This window comes from Oncorhynchus mykiss, chromosome 11 (assembly GCF_013265735.2).
Source record: "Oncorhynchus mykiss isolate Arlee chromosome 11, USDA_OmykA_1.1, whole genome shotgun sequence".
NCBI classification, from domain to species: Eukaryota; Metazoa; Chordata; class Actinopteri; order Salmoniformes; family Salmonidae; genus Oncorhynchus; species Oncorhynchus mykiss.
This window is the reverse complement of record NC_048575.1, coordinates 85,393,077-85,409,440: the sequence shown is the minus strand read 5'-3', so window position 1 is coordinate 85,409,440 and position 16,364 is coordinate 85,393,077.

Genomic DNA, 16,364 nt, shown 5'->3' with positions numbered 1-16,364 from the left:
CACAGTGTGCGCGCTTTGTCACAAAGTTGGAAGCACAGAATAATCTAGAATGTCATTGTATGCTGTAGCGTTAAGATTTCCCTTCACTGGAACTAAGGGGCCTGGACCATGAAAAACAGGCCAAACCATTATTCCTCCTCCACCAAACTTTACAGTTGGCACTATGCATTGGGGCATGTAGCGTTCTCCTGGCATCCACCAAACCCAGGTTTGTCCGTTGGACTGCCAGATGGAGAAGAGTGAGTCATCAAATCAAATCAAATCAAATTTTATTTGTCACATACACATGGTTAGCAGATGTTAATGCGAGTGTAGCGAAATGCTTGTGCTTCTAGTTCCGACAATGCAGTAATAACCAACAAGTAATCTAGCTAACAATTCCAAAACTACTACCTTATAGACACAAGTGTAAGGGGATAAAGAATATGTACATAAAGATATATGAATGAGTGATGGTACAGAGCGGCATAGGCAAGATACAGTAGATGGTATTGAGTGCAGTATATACATATGAGATGAGTATGTAAACAAAGTGGCATAGTTAAAGTGGCTAGTGATACATGTATTACATAAAGATGCAGTAGATGATATAGAGTACAGTCTATACATATACATATGAGATGAATAATGTAGGGTATGTAAACATTATATTAGGTAGCATTGTATAAAGTGGCTAGTGATATATTTTACAACATTTCCCATCAATTCCCATTATTAAAGTGGCTGGAGTTGAGTCAGTGTGTTGGCAGCAGCCACTCAATGTTAGTGGTGGCTGTTTAACAGTCTGATGGCCTTGAGATAGAAGCTGTTTTTCAGTCTCTCGGTCCCAGCTTTGATGCACCTGTACTGACCTCGCCTTCTGGGTGATAGCGGGTTGAACAGGCAGTGGCTCGGGTGGTTGTTGTCCTTGATGATCTTTATGGCCTTCCTGTGACATCGGGTGGTGTAGGTGTCCTGGAGGGCAGGTAGTTTGCCCCCGGTGATGCGTTGTGCAGACCTCACTACCCTCTGGAGAGCCTTACGGTTGTGGGCGGAGCAGTTGCCGTACCAGGCGGTGATACAGCCCGACAGGATGCTCTCGATTGTGCATCTGTAGAAGTTTGTGAGTGCTTTTGGTGACAAGCCAAATTTCTTCAGCCTCCTGAGGTTGAAGAGGCGCTGCTGCGCCTTCTTCACGATGCTGTCTGTGTGGGTGGACCAATTCAGTTTGTCTGTGATGTGTTCGCCGAGGAACTTAAAACTTACTACCCTCTCCACTACTGTTCCATCGATGTGGATAGGGGGGTGTTCCCTCTGCTGTTTCCTGAAGTCCACAATCATCTCCTTAGTTTTGTTGACGTTGAGTGTGAGGTTATTTTCCTGACACCACACTCCGAGGGCCCTCACCTCCTCCCTGTAGGCCGTCTCGTCATTGTTGGTAATCAAGCCTACCACTGTTGTGTCGTCCGCAAACTTGATGATTGAGTTGGAGGCGTGCGTGGCCACGCAGTCGTGGGTGAACAGGGAGTACAGGAGAGGGCTCAGAACGCACCCTTGTGGGGCCCCAGTGTTGAGGATCAGCGGGGTGGAAATGTTGTTGGAGGGCACTATGGTGTTAAATGCAGAGCTGTAGTCAATGAACAGCATTCTCACATAGGTATTCCTCTTGTCCAGATGGGTTAGGGCAGTGTGGTTGAGATTGCATCGTCTGTGGACCTATTTGGGCGGTAAGCAAATTGGAGTGGGTCTAGGGTGTCAGGTAGGGTGGGGGTGATATGGTCCTTGACTAGTCTCTCAAAGCACTTCATGATGACGGAAGTGAGTGCTACGGGGCGGTAGTCGTTTAGCTCAGTTACGTTAGCTTTCTTGGGAACAGGAACAATGGTGGCCCTCTTGAAGCATGTGGGAACAACAGACTGGGATAGGGATTGATTGAATATGTCCGTAAACACACCAGCCAGCTGGTCTGCGCATGCTCTGAGGGTGCGGCTGGGGATGCCGTCTGGGCCTGCAGCCTTGCGAGGGTTGACACGTTTAAATGTTTTCCTCACGTCGGCTGCAGTGAAGGAGAGTCTGGATGTTTTAGTTGCGGGCGTGTCAGTGGCACTGTATTGTCCTCAAACCGGGCAAAAAAGTTATTTAGTCTGCCTGGGAGCAAGACATCCTGGTCCGTGACAGGACTGGTTTTCTTTTTGTAATCCGTGATTGACTGTAGACCCTGCCACATACCTCTTGTGTCTGAGCCGTTAAATTGAGATTCTACTTTGTCTCTATACTGACGCTTAGCTTGTTTGATTGCCTTGCGGAGGGAATAGTTACACTGTTTGTATTCGGTCATGTTTCCGGTCACCTTGCCCTGATTGAAAGCAGTGGTTCGGGCTTTCAGTTTCACACGAATGCTGCCATCAATCCACGGTTTCTGGTTTGGGAATGTTTTAATCGTTGCTATGGGAACGACATCTTCAACGCACGTTCTAATGAACTCGCTCACCGAATCAGCGTATTCGTCAATGTTTTTGTCTGACGCAATACGAAACATATCCCAATCCACGTGATGGAAGCAGTCTTGGAGTGTGGAGTCAGCTTGGTCGGACCAGCGTTGAACAGACCTCAGCGCGGGAGCTTCTTGTTTTAGTTTCTGTCTGTAGGCAGGGATCAACAAAATGGAGTCGCGGTCAGCTTTTCCGAAAGGAGGGCGGGGCAGGGCCTTATATGCGTCGCGGAAGTTAGAATAGCAGTGATCCAAGGTTTTTCCAGCCCTGGTTGCGCAATCGATATGCTGATAAAATTTAGGGAGTCTTGTTTTCAGATTAGCCTTGTTAAAATCCCCAGCTACAATGAATGCAGCCTCCGGATAAATGGATTCCAGTTTGCAAAGAGTCAAATAAAGTTCGTTCAGAGCCATCGATGTGTCTGCTTGGGGGGGAATATATACGGCTGTGATTATAATCGAAGAGAATTCCCTTGGTAGATAATGCGGTCGACATTTGATTGTGAGGAATTCTAAATCAGGTGAACAGAAGGACTTAAGTACCTGTATGTTGTTATGATCACACCACGTCACGTTAACCATGAAGCATACGCCCCCGCCCCTCTTCTTACCAGAAAGATGTTTGTTTCTGTCTGCGCGATGCGTGGAGAAACCCGTTGGCTGCACCGACTCCGATAGCGTCTCTCCAGTGAGCCATGTTTCCGTTAAGCAAAGAACGTTACAGTCTCTGATGTCCCTCTGGAATGCTACCCTTGCTCGGATTTCATCAACCTTGTTGTCAAGAGACTGGACATTGGCGAGAAGAATGCTAGGGAGTGGTGCACGATGTGCCCGTCTCCGGAGTCTGACCAGAAGAACGCTCCGTTTCCCCCTTTTACAAAGTTGTTTTTTTGGGTCGCCGGCTGGGATCCATTCCATTGTCCTGGGTGAAAGGCAGAACACAGGATCCGCTTCGCGAAAGTCATATTCTTGGTCGTACTGATGGTGAGTTGACGCTGCTCTTATGTTCAGTAGTTCTTCTCGACTGTATGTAATGAAACCTAAGATGACCTGGGGTACTAATGTAAGAAATAACACGTAAAAAAACAAAAAACTGCATAGTTTCACTCGGTAGTGAGTGTTGCACCCGAGGACAGATGATGCGCTTCAGCACTCGGCGGTCCCGTTCTGTGAGCTTGTGTGGTCTACCACGTCCCGGCTGAGGCGTTGTTGCTTCTAGACGTTTCCACTTCACAATGACAGCACTTACAGTTGACTGGGACAGCTCTAGCAGGGCAGAAATTTGACAAACTAACTTGTTGGAAAAGTGTCACGCTATGACGGTGTCACATTGAAAGTCACTGAGCTATTCAGTAAGGCCATTCTACTGCCATTGTTTGTCTATGGAGATTGCATGACTATGTGCTCAATTTTATACATCTGTCACCAACGGGTGTGGCTGAAATAGCCAAAACCACTCATGTGAAGGGGTGTCCACATACTTTTGCATATATAGTGTATTAAGCTATTATAGGTCTAACTCACTATATTGTTAAACTGAAGATTATACACATTTTGCAAAACTCATGGATACCCTGGACCCACTCCAATTTGCATAACGCCACAACAAATCCACAGATGATGCAATCTCTATTGCACTCCACACTGCCCTTTCCCACCTGGACAAAAGGAACACCTACGTTAGAATGCTATTCATTGACTATAGCTCAGCGTTCAACATCATAGTGCCCTCAAAGCTCATCAATAAGCTAAGGACCCTGGGACTAAACACCTCCCCCTGCAACTGGATCCTGGACTTCCTGACGGGGCCGCCCCCAGGTAGTGAGGGTAGGTAAGAACACATATGTCATACTGATCCTCAACACTGGGGCCCCTCAGGGGTGCGTGCCCTTCGGTACTTCTTGTTCACACACGACTGTGTGACCAAGCGCGACTCCAACACCATCAGTAAGTTTGCTGACGACACAACAGTGGTAGGCCTGATCACCGACAATGATGAGACAGCCTATAGGGAGGAGGTCAGAGACCTGGCAGTGTGGTGCCAGGACAACAACATCACCCTCAATGTGAGCAAGATAAAGGAGCTGATCGTGGAAAGGAGGAAAAGGAGGGCCGAGCACGCCCCAATTCTCATTGACGGGGCTGCAGAGCAGGTTGAGAGTTTCAAGTTCCTTGGTGTCCACACTAAGGATCTGTCATGAATGAATCGTGAACAATAGTGAGTGAAGAAGTTACAGATGCACAAATATCATACCCCCACGACATGCTAACCTCTCACCATTACAATAACATGGGAGGTTAGCATTTTAAATCATACCCCCAAGACATGCTAACCTCTCACAATTACAATAACATGGGAGGTTAGCATTTTATATCATACCCCCAAGACATGCTAACCTCTCACCATTACAATAACATAGGAAGTTAGCATTTTAAATCATACCCCCAAGACATGCTAACCTCTCACCATTACAATAACAGGGGAGGTTAGCATTTTATATCATACCCCCAAGACATGCTAACCTCTCACCATTACAATAACAGGGGAGGTTAGCATTTTATATCATACCCCCAAGACATGCTAACCTCTCACCATTACAATAACAGGGGAGGTTAGCATTTTATATCATACCCCCAAGACATGCTAACCTCTCACCATTACAATAACAGGGGAGGTTAGCATTTTTTGAGAGTATGATATTTGTGTGTCTATAACTTTCTCACTCATCATTATTCACGATTCATTCAGGATTATCCGTGATCACGGTAACATCCACATTAATGTAGAAGTGTTTAGAAATATATTCTATTCTTATTTACAATAAAAGTGACTCCAAAATGACACAATACATTATTTATCATTCATTTCTATTGGACACAAAATCATCTGAAACACAACCAAAACAAACAGCAAATGCATCCAACAAGTTGGTCGAGTCACGAGCTTGATGTAGTCAATGTGTGCTAGGAATAAGGAACCAAATCCGTGGAGGCAGCTGAGGGGAGGACGGCTCATAATAATGTCTGGAATGCAGTCAATGCAGAGATATCAACCACATGGAAACCACATCTCTGATGTGTTTGTTGCCATTCCATTGAATCCATTCCAGACATTTTATGAGCCGTCCTCCCCTCAGCAGCCTCCACTGAAGTAATACAATTTTGACTACCTTAATACACATACAGTGGGGCAAAAATGATTTAGTCAGCCACAAATTGTGCAAGTTCTCCCACTTAAAAAGATTAGATGTAATTTTCATCATAGGTACACTTCAACTATGACAGACAAAATGAGAAAGAAAAATCCAGAAAATCACATTGTAGGATTTTTAATGAATTTATTTTCAAATTATGGTGGAAAATAAGTATTTGGTCACCTACAAACAAGCAAGATTTCTGGCTCTCACAGACCTGTAACTTCTTCTTTAAGAGGCACCTCTGTCCTCCACTCGTTACATGTATTAATGGCACCTGTTTGAACTTGTTATCAGTATAAAAGACACCTGTCCACAACCTCAAACAGTCACACTCCAAACTCCACTATGGCCAAGACCAAAGAGCTGTCAAAGGACACCAGAAACCAAATTGTAGACCTGCACCAGGCTGGGAAGACTGAATCTGCAATAGGTAAGCAGCTTGGTTTGAAGAAATCAACTTTGGGAGCAATTATTAGGAAATGGAAGACATACAAGACCACTGATAATCTCCCTCGATCTGGGGCTCCACGCAAGATCTCACCCCGTGGGGTCAAAATGATCACAAGAACGGTGAGCAAAAATCCTAGAACTACACGGGGGACCTAGTGAATGACCTGCAGAGAGCTGGGACCAAAGTAACAAAGCCTACCATCAGTAACACACTACGCCTCCAGGGACTCAAATCCTGCAGTGCCCGACGTGTTCCCCTGCTTAAGCCAGTACATGTCCAGGCCCGTCTGAAGTTTGCTAGAGAGCATTTCGATGATTGAAGATTGGGAGAATGTCATATGGTCAGATGAAACCAAAATATAACTTTTTGGTAAAAACTCAACTCGTCGTGTTTGGAGGACAAAGAATGCTGAGTTGCATTCAAAGAACACCATACCTACTGTGAAGCATGGGGGTGGAAACATCATGCTTTGGGGCTGTTTTTCTGCAAAGGGACCAGGACGACTGATCCGTGTAAAGGAAAGAATGAATGGGGCCATGTATCGTGAGATTCTGAGTGAAAACCTCCTCCAATCAGCAAGGACATTGAAGATGAAACGTGGATGGGTCAATGAAGGAGTGGCTTCGTAAGAAGCATTTCAAGGTCCTGGAGTGGCCTAGCCAGTCTCCAGATCTTTGGAGGGAGTTGAAAGTCTGTGTTGCCTAGCAACAGCCCCAAAACATCACTGCTCTAGAGGAGATCTGCATGGAGGAATGGGCCAAAATACCAGCAACAGTGTGTGAAAAAGCTTGTGAAGACTTACAGAAAACGTTTGACCTCTGTCATTTCCAACAAAGGGTATATAACAAAGTATTGAGATAAACTTTTGTTATTGACCAAATACTTATTTTCCACCATAATTTGCAAATAAATTCATTAAAAATCCTACAGTGTGATTTACTGGATTTTTTTATCTCATTTTGTCTGTCATAGTTGAAGTGTACCTATGATGAAAATTACAGGCCTCTCTCATCTTTTTAAGTGGGAGAACTTGCACAATTGGTGGCTGACTAAATACTTTTTTGCCCCACTGTAGGTGAATTTAACCCAATACTTTTTGTCCCCTAAAATGGGGGGACTAGGTGCAAAAAGGTGCAAAAAGTGCTGTAATTTCTAAACGGTATGGATGAAGATCCCCTGAAATTAAAGCTGATTGTCTGCACTTTAAACTCAAAGTTATTGCATCATTTTAAATCCAAAGTGTTGGAGTACAGAGACACAACAACACAACAACACAACATGTCCAATAGTGTTGGAGCTCACTGTAGTTAGTCTGCTGTTTGGTTAACTATTTAATTATCTGCATGACTTCTCTGTTTTCTCTCTCTCTGTTGGGAAGGGCCTGTCAGTAATCACTTCACTGTTACTGTTGTTTATCAAGCCTGCCCAAGAACCTGAGTGGCCCAGACTTTGGAAGAGCCTGCCCAAGAACCTGAGTGGCCCAGACTCTGGAAGAGCCTGCCAGAGAACCTGAGTGGCCCAGACTCTGGAAGAGCCTGTCAGAGAACCTGAGTGGCCCAGACTCTGGAAGAGGCTGCCAGAGAACCTGAGTGGCCCAGACTCTGGAAGATCCTGCCCGAGAACCTGAGTGGCCCAGACTCTGGAAGAGCCTGCCAGAGAACCTGAGTGGCCCAGACTCTGGAAGATCCTGCCAGAGAATCTGTGGGGCCCAGACTCTGGAAGAGCCTGCCCGAGAACCTGAGTGGCCCAGACTCTGGAAGAGCCTGCCAGAGAACCTGCGGGGTCCAGACTCTGGAAGAGCCTGCCCGAGAACCTGCGGGGCCCAGACTCTGGAAGAGCCAGCCCGAGAACCTGCGGGGCCCAGACTCGGGAAGAGCCTGCCCGAGAACTTGCGGGGCTCAGACTCTGGAAGAGCCTGCCGGAGAACCTGCGGGGCTCAGACTCTGGAAGAGCCTGCCCGAGAACCTGCGGGGCTCAGACTCTGGAACAGCCTGCCCGAGAACCTGCGGGGTCCAGACTCTGGAAGAGCCTGCCCGAGAACCTGAGGGGCTCAGACTCTGGAAGAGCCTGCCCGAGAACCTGCGGGGTCCAGACTCTGGAAGAGCCTGCCAGAGAACCTGAGTGGCCCAGACTCTGGAAGATCCTGCCCGAGAACCTGAGTGGCCCAGACTCTGGAAGAGCCTGCCTGAGAACCTGAGTGGCCCAGACTCTGGAAGAGCCTGCCCGAGAACCTGCAGGGCCCAGACTCTGGAAGATCCTCCCGAGAACCTGAGGGGCCCAGACCCTGGAAGAGCCTGCCAGAGAACCTGAGTGGCCCAGACTCTGGAAGAGCCTGCCCGAGAACCTGCGGGGCTCAGACTCTGGAAGAGGCTGCCAGAGAACCTGAGGGGCCGAAACTTAAAACACACCTTTTTAGTTTTACTTTTCTTCAGAGTGCTGTTTAGTTGTTCAGTTTTTATTGTTATTCTTCTGTTTTTTTCCTTTTATGTTTGTTGTTTTTTTTCTCCCTGTGAAGCCCTCCCTGTGAAGCACATTGTGTTGCATTCCATGTCTGAAATGTGCTCTATAAATAATGCTTGATTTGGTTTGATGTAGAACTGTGGACTTGACAGGAAGCTCCTCCACACAGGTCAGCTGTGAATATCTTTATCACCCCAATACATGTCAGGATATGTGGATAGAAATGTATATATTTCACATCAACGTCGTCTAGTCATACCAGACGGTTGGTCTACTGATCCATCATCTAGTCATACCAGACTGATCCATCATCGACTGCACTTTCATTGAAAGAAGTGAATACGGAAGTACCAGTAGATGACCACAGGGTGGCGGTCTATACTTACAGTTCCAGGCCCTGATTCTTTGGGCTACATACTATAATATACTGCTGTGATTGTAAGTAATTTAAAAAAAAATCAACTTCATTGAAACGTTTAAACGATATGCACCTAAGATTTACACCTAAGACAACCTAGACAGCGCATCAGACAGCGCATCAGACAGAGCATCAGACAGAGCATCAGACATCAGACAGCACATCAGACAGCACATCAGACATCAGACAGAGCATCAGACAGAGCATCAGACAGCACATCAGACATCAGACAGAGCATCAGACAGCGCATCAGACAGAGCATCAGACATCAGACAGCACATCAGACAGCACATCAGACATCAGACAGAGCATCAGACAGCGCATCAGACAGCGCATCAGACAGCGCATCAGACAGCACATCAGACAACACATCAGACAGCACATCAGACAGCACATCAGACAGCATATCAGACATCAGACAGAGCATCAGACAGAGCATCAGACAGCACATCAGACAGCGCATCAGACAGCGCATCAGACAGCACATCGGACAGCACATCAGACAACGCACCAGACAGCGCATCAGACAGCACATCAGACAGCACATCAGACAGCACATCAGACAGCACATCAGACATCAGACAGCACATCAGACAGCACATCAGACATCAGACAGCACATCAGACAGCGCATCAGACATCAGACAGCACATCAGACAGCACGTCAGACAGCACATCAGACAGCACATCAGACAGCGCATCAGACAGCGCATCAGACAGAGCCAGACATCAGACAGCACATCAGACAGCAAGTCAGACAGCACATCAGACATCAGACAGAGCATCAGACAGAGCATCAGACAGAGCATCAGACAGCACATCAGACAGCACATCAGACAGCGCATCAGACAGCACATCAGACAGCACATCAGACATCAGACAGCACATCAGACAGCACATCAGACAGCACATCAGACAGCATATCAGACATCAGACAGCACATCAGACAGCACATCAGACATCAGACAGCACATCAGACAGCACATCAGACAGCACATCAGCCAGCACATCAGCCAGCACATCAGACAGAGCATCAGACAGCACATCAGACAGAGCATCAGACAGCACATCAGATAGCACATCAGACAGCACATCAGACATCAGACAGCACATCAAACAGCACATCAGACATCAGACAGCACATCAGACACATCAAACAGCACATCAGACATCAGACTGCACATCAGACAGCACATCAGATAGCACATCAGTCAGAACATCAGACAGCACATCAGACATCAGACAGCACATCAGACAGCACATCAGACACATCAGACAGCACATCAGACAGCACATCAGACAGCACATCAGACACATCAGACAGCACATCAGACAGCACATCAGACAGCACATCAGACAGCACATCAGACACATCAGACACATCAGACAGCACATCAGACAGCACATCAGACAGCACATCAGACACATCAGACAGCACATCAGACAGCACATCAGACAGCACATCAGACACATCAGACAGCACATCAGACAGCACATCAGACACATCAGACAGCACATAAACCACATACTTATACTTATACTTATACTTATACTTATACTACTATACTTTATTCAAGTAGTATTTTACTGGGTGACTTTCACTTTTACTTGAGTGATTTTCTATTAGGGTATCTTTACTTTTACTCAAGTATGACAATTGGGTACTTTTTACACACTGGTAACAACGAATGCTTCTTACCATGCTTGTTACAAATGTTAATGTTTCTGATAGCATCTCAACTCATCATATTGGTCAGTGCTACCTGGGATCCTTGGGACATCTTTATCCTAACCTTAACTCCTACCCTTACCCAAACCTTAACCATAACCCTTACATAACCTTAACCATAACCATAACCCTTACATAACCTTAACCATAACCATAACCCTTACATAACCTTAACCATAACCATAACCCTTACTCTAACCTTAACCATAACCCTTACATAACTCCAACCTTAACCTTAACTCCTAACATTACTCTAACCATAACCCTTACCTAACATTAACCTTAACTCCAGAATGGGAAAATGCTTTCCAAGAAAGAAACCGATGAAGACAGAGACAGAGTTGTCCATTTCCATTTTGTAATGTTAAAAAGAGAAGAAAAATACAATTCTGTTTTTCTAAATGAGCTATCTAGACCAGTGTTTCCCAACTCCCGTCCTCGATTACCCCCCAACAGGACACATTTGTATGGAAGCCCCGGACAAACAGACCTGATTGAACTAATCATCAAGTTCTCTATGCGTTAAATCAGGTTTCTTTGTCCGGGGCTACAACAAACATGTGTACTGTTGGGAATACTCCAGGACTGTTGGGAAACAATGATCTAATCTAGGCTACTCTACTGTAGGCTACACATTTATGCTATTGAGTAGGCCTGTATCTTTATTTAATTAATCAATTTATTAACAATAAAAATCCTTATTATTTTGTCAGAAATGTATTTATACATGTTGTAATAAAGTTGACAAAAGTAGAAGCTAATCTTTAGTTTGTAAGTACTTTCAATTGGTAATGAATAATCAGTAAATACATAGAAATGAACTGAAGTTTAACTAGCTAAATTCTGTGTAAAACCTAGTTTTTAATTTTTAATTATCTCAACCTTCATTTAACCAGGTAGGCCAGTTGAGAACAAGTTCTCATTTACAACTGCTAGCTGGCCAAGATAAAGCAAAGCAGTGCGACACAAACAACAACACAGAGTTACACATGGAATAAACAAACGTACAGTCAATAACACAATACAAAAAAACGATCTCTATACAGTGTGTGCAAATGGAGTAAAGAGTTTAGGCAATAAATAGGCCATAGTAGCAAAATAATTACAATTTAGCAAATTAACACTGGAGTGATAGATGAGCAGATGATGAGTGTGCAAGTAGAGATACTGGGGTGCGAAAGAGCAAAAAACAAATAAATAAAAAACAATATGGGGATGAGGTAGTTGGATGGGCTATTTACAGATGGGCTATGTACAGGTGCAGTGATCTGTGAGCTGCTCTGACAGCTGGTGCTGGGTGACCAGTGAAATATACCTGCTGGAGTGCGTGCTACGGGTGGGTGTTGCTATGGTGACCAGTGATCTGAGATAAGGCGGAGCTTTACCTAGCAAAGACTTATAGATGACCTGCAGCCAGTGGGTTTGGCGACGAGTATGAAGCGAGGGCCAGCCAACGAGAGCATACAGGTCGCAGTGGTGTGTAGTATATGGGGCTTTGGTGACAAAACGGATGGCACTGTGATAGACTGCATCCAATTTGCTGAGTAGAGTGTTGGAGACTATTTTATAAATGACATCGCCAAAGTCAAGGATTGGTAGGATAGTCAGTTTTACGAGGGTATGTTTGGCAGCATGAGTGAAGGATGCTTTATTGCAAAATAGGACGCAGATTCTAGATTTAATATTGTATTGGAGATGTTTAGTATGAGTCTGGAAAGAGAGTTTACAGTCTAACCAGACACCTATGTAATTGTCCACATATTCTAAGTCAGAACCGTCCAGAGTGGTGATGCTGTACGGGCCAGCAGGTGCGGGCAGCGATCGATTGAAAAGCATGCATTTAGTTTTACTTGCATTTAAGAGCAGTTGGAGGCCACGGAAGGAGAGTTGTATGGCATTGAAGCTCATCTGTAGGTTAGTTAACACAGTGTCCAAAGAAGGGCCAGAAGTATACAGAATGGTGTCGTCTGTAGCAAGAGCGACATCATTTATGTATACAGAGAGAAGAGTCGGCCCGAGAATTGAACCCTGTGGCACCCCCATAGAGACTGCCAGAGGTCCGGACAACAGGCCCTCTGATTTGACACACTGATTTCTATCTGAGAAGTAGTTGGTGAACCAGGTGAGTCATTTGAGAAACCAAGGCTGTTGAGTCTGCCGATAAGAATGTGGTGATTGACAGAGTCAAAAGCCTTGGCCAGGTCGATGAATATGGCTGCACAGTGCTGTCTTTTATTAATGGCAGTTATGAGTGTGGCTGAGGTGCACCCATGACCAGCTCGGAAACCAGATTGCATAGCAGAGAAGGTAGGAAGGCAGAGTAGAATAGATATAGGTCTGTAACAGTTTGGGTCTAGATCGTCTGAGATTCCCATAGATTGGAAAGCTGCAGCGGTCATCCCCCTCTTTCAAAGAGGGATGACCGCTGCAGCTTTCCAATCTTTGGGAATCTCAGACGATACAAAAGAGAGGTTGAACAGGCTAGTAATAGGGGTAGCAACAATTACGGCTGATAATTTTAGAAAGAGAGGGTCCAGATTGTCTAGCCCAGCTGATTTGTAGGGGTCCAGGTTTTGCAGCTCTTTCAGAACATCAGCTATCTGGATTTGGGTGAAGTAGAAATGGGGGAGGTTTGGGCAAGTTGCTGTGGAGGGTGCAGGGCTGTTGACCGTGGTTGGGGTAGCCAGGTGAAAAGCATGGCCAGCCATAGAAAAATGCTTATTGAAATTCTCAATTATCGTGGATTTATCGGTGGTGACAGTGTTTCCTAGCCTCAGTGCAATGGGCAGCTGGGAGGAGGTGCTCTTATTCTCCATGGACTTTACAGTGTCCCAGAACTTTTTGGAGTTTGTGCTTCAGGATGCAAATTTCTGTTTGATAAAGCTAGCCTTTGCTTTCCTAACTGCCTGTGTATATTGGTTCCTGACTTCCCTGAAAAGTTGCATATTGCGGGGGTTGTTCGATGCTAATGCTGAACGCCACAGGATGTTTTTGTGCTGGTCAAAGGCAGACAGGTCTGGAGTGAACCAAGGGCTGTATCTGTTCCTGGTTCTACATTTCTTGAATGGGGCATACTTATTTAAGATGATGAGGAAAGCACTTTTAAAGAATAACTAGGCATCCTCTACTGACGGAATGAGGTCAATATCCTTCCAGGATACCCGGGCCAGGTCGATTAGAAAGGCCTGCTCGCTGAAGTGTTTTAGGGAGCGTTTGACAGTGATGAGGTCGTTATGTGATGAGTGATGAGGGGTGGTAATTATATTGTACTTATGCAGATATGATATGTACTCTGTGGTGCACAAGTGGGTTTATTTTCTCACTTAGATGGCCTTATAATGAGGGCCAAGTTGTTATGATGGGTAATTTACTGTATAAGTACACATTAATTACAATTAAGTATGACTGTTTCAACTAGTCAAATCCTGATGTGTATAAACCCTGGATGACTGACAGGGGGGGTGCTGTATTGAAGCCACCAAGCAGCCATTTTGGAAGACATTCATTTATTTTCTACATTAGTTTTTGACATGTGTTTTATATTACAGACACCTTAATGCATAGTTTTAATTATATTATGTGACTTAAACATCAAATTACAAATGGAAAAAAACAATTAAAAATGTTCCCTTATCAGCAATCCAGGGTTTATATACAGTGCATTCAGAAAATATCCCCCATTGACTTTTCCCACATGTTTTACGTTACAGCCTTATTCTGAAATGGATTCAATAGTTTTTCCCTCATCAATCTACACACAATACCCCATAATGACATCACAATACCCCATAATGACATCACAATACCCCATAATGACAAAGCAAAAACTGTTTATGAAGAAAAATGTTTGCAAATGTATAAAAAAATCTAACACTGATATATCACACTTGCATAAGTATTCTGACCCTTTACTCAGTACTTTGTTGAAGCACATTTGGCAGTGATTACAGCCTCGAGTCGTATTGGGTTTGACGCTACAAGCTTGGCACACCTGTATTTGGGGAGTTTCTCCCATTCTTCTCTGCAGATCCTCTCAAGCTCTGTCAGGTTGGATGGGGAGCGTTTCTGCACAGCTATTTTCAGGTCTCTCCAGAGATGTTCAATTGTGTTCAAGTCCGGGCTCTGGCTGGGCCTCTCAAGGATATTAAATTGTGCACCGCCGGTTGTGATACAGCCTGGAATCGAACCAGGGTTTGTACTGACGCCTGAGATGTAGTGCCTTAGACCGCTGCTCCACTCTGGAGCAGGTTTTCATTAAGGATCTCTCTGTACTTTTCTCTTTGCCTAGATGCTGACTAGTCTCCCAGTGTGCCCAAGCATGACTCCAACACCATCATTAAGTTTGCTGACGACACAACAGTGGTAAGACTGATCACTGACAACAATGAGGCAGCCTATAGGGAGGAGGTCAGAGACCTGGTACTGTGGTGCCAGGACAACAACCTCTCCCTCAATGTGATCAAGACAAAGGAGATGATTGTGGACTACAGGAAAATGAGGACCCCATTCACATCGACAAGGTTGTAGTGGAGCGGGTCGAGAGATTCAAGTTCCTTGGTGTCCACATCACCAACAAACTATCCAAGACAGTCATGAAGAGGGCACGACAACACCTTTTCCCCCTCAGGAGACTGAAAATATTTGGCATTGGTCCCCAGATCCTCAAAAAGTTCTTCAGCTGCACCATCGAGAGCATCCTGACCAGTTGCATCACTGCCTGGTATGGCAACTGCTCGGCACCTGACCGTAAGGCGCTACAGAGGGTAGTGCGAATAGCCCAGTACATCACTGGGGCCAAGCTTCCTGACATCCAGGACCTATATACTAGGTGGTGTCAAAGGAAGGCCCAAAAAATTGTCAAACACTCCATCACCCAAGTCATAGACTGTTCTCTCTGCTACCGCACGGCAATGTCTGTCGGATGGGACGTTAAACGGGTGTCCTGACTCTCTGAGGTCACTTATCGTAAGAGTAGGGGTGTTAACCCCGGTGTCCTGGCTAAATTCTCAATCTGGCCCTCAAACCATCACTGTCACCTAATAATCCCCAGTTTACAATTGGCTCATTCATCCCCCTCCTCTCCCCTGTAACTATTCCCCAGGTTGTTGCTGTAAATGAGAACGTGTTCTCAGTCAATTTATCTGGTAAAATAATGGATAAATAAAAAAGAAAGAAAGAAAATGTCACACCCTGATCTGTTTCACCTGTCCTTGTGCTTGTCTCCACCCCCTCCAGGTGTCGCCCATCTTCCCAATTTATCCCCTGGCTATTTAAACCTGTGTTTTCTGTCTGTCTGTGCCAGTTCATCTTGTTTGTCAAGTTTACCAGCGTTTGTCCTGTCAGCTCCTGTCTTCTCCCAGCCTCTCTTTTTCTCGTCCTCTGGTTTCTGACCCTTGCCTGTCCTGACCCTGTACCCGCCTGCCTGACCACTCCCTGATCCTGAGCCTGCCTGACCACTCCCTGATCCTGAGCCTGCCTGACCACTCCCTGACCCTGAGCCTGCCTGACCACTCCCTGATCCTGAGCCTGCCTGACCACTCCCTGATCCTGAGCCTGTACCCGCCTGCCTGACCACTCCCTGATCCTGAGCCTGCCTGACCACTCCCTGATCCTGAGCCTGCCTGACCACTCCCTGACCCT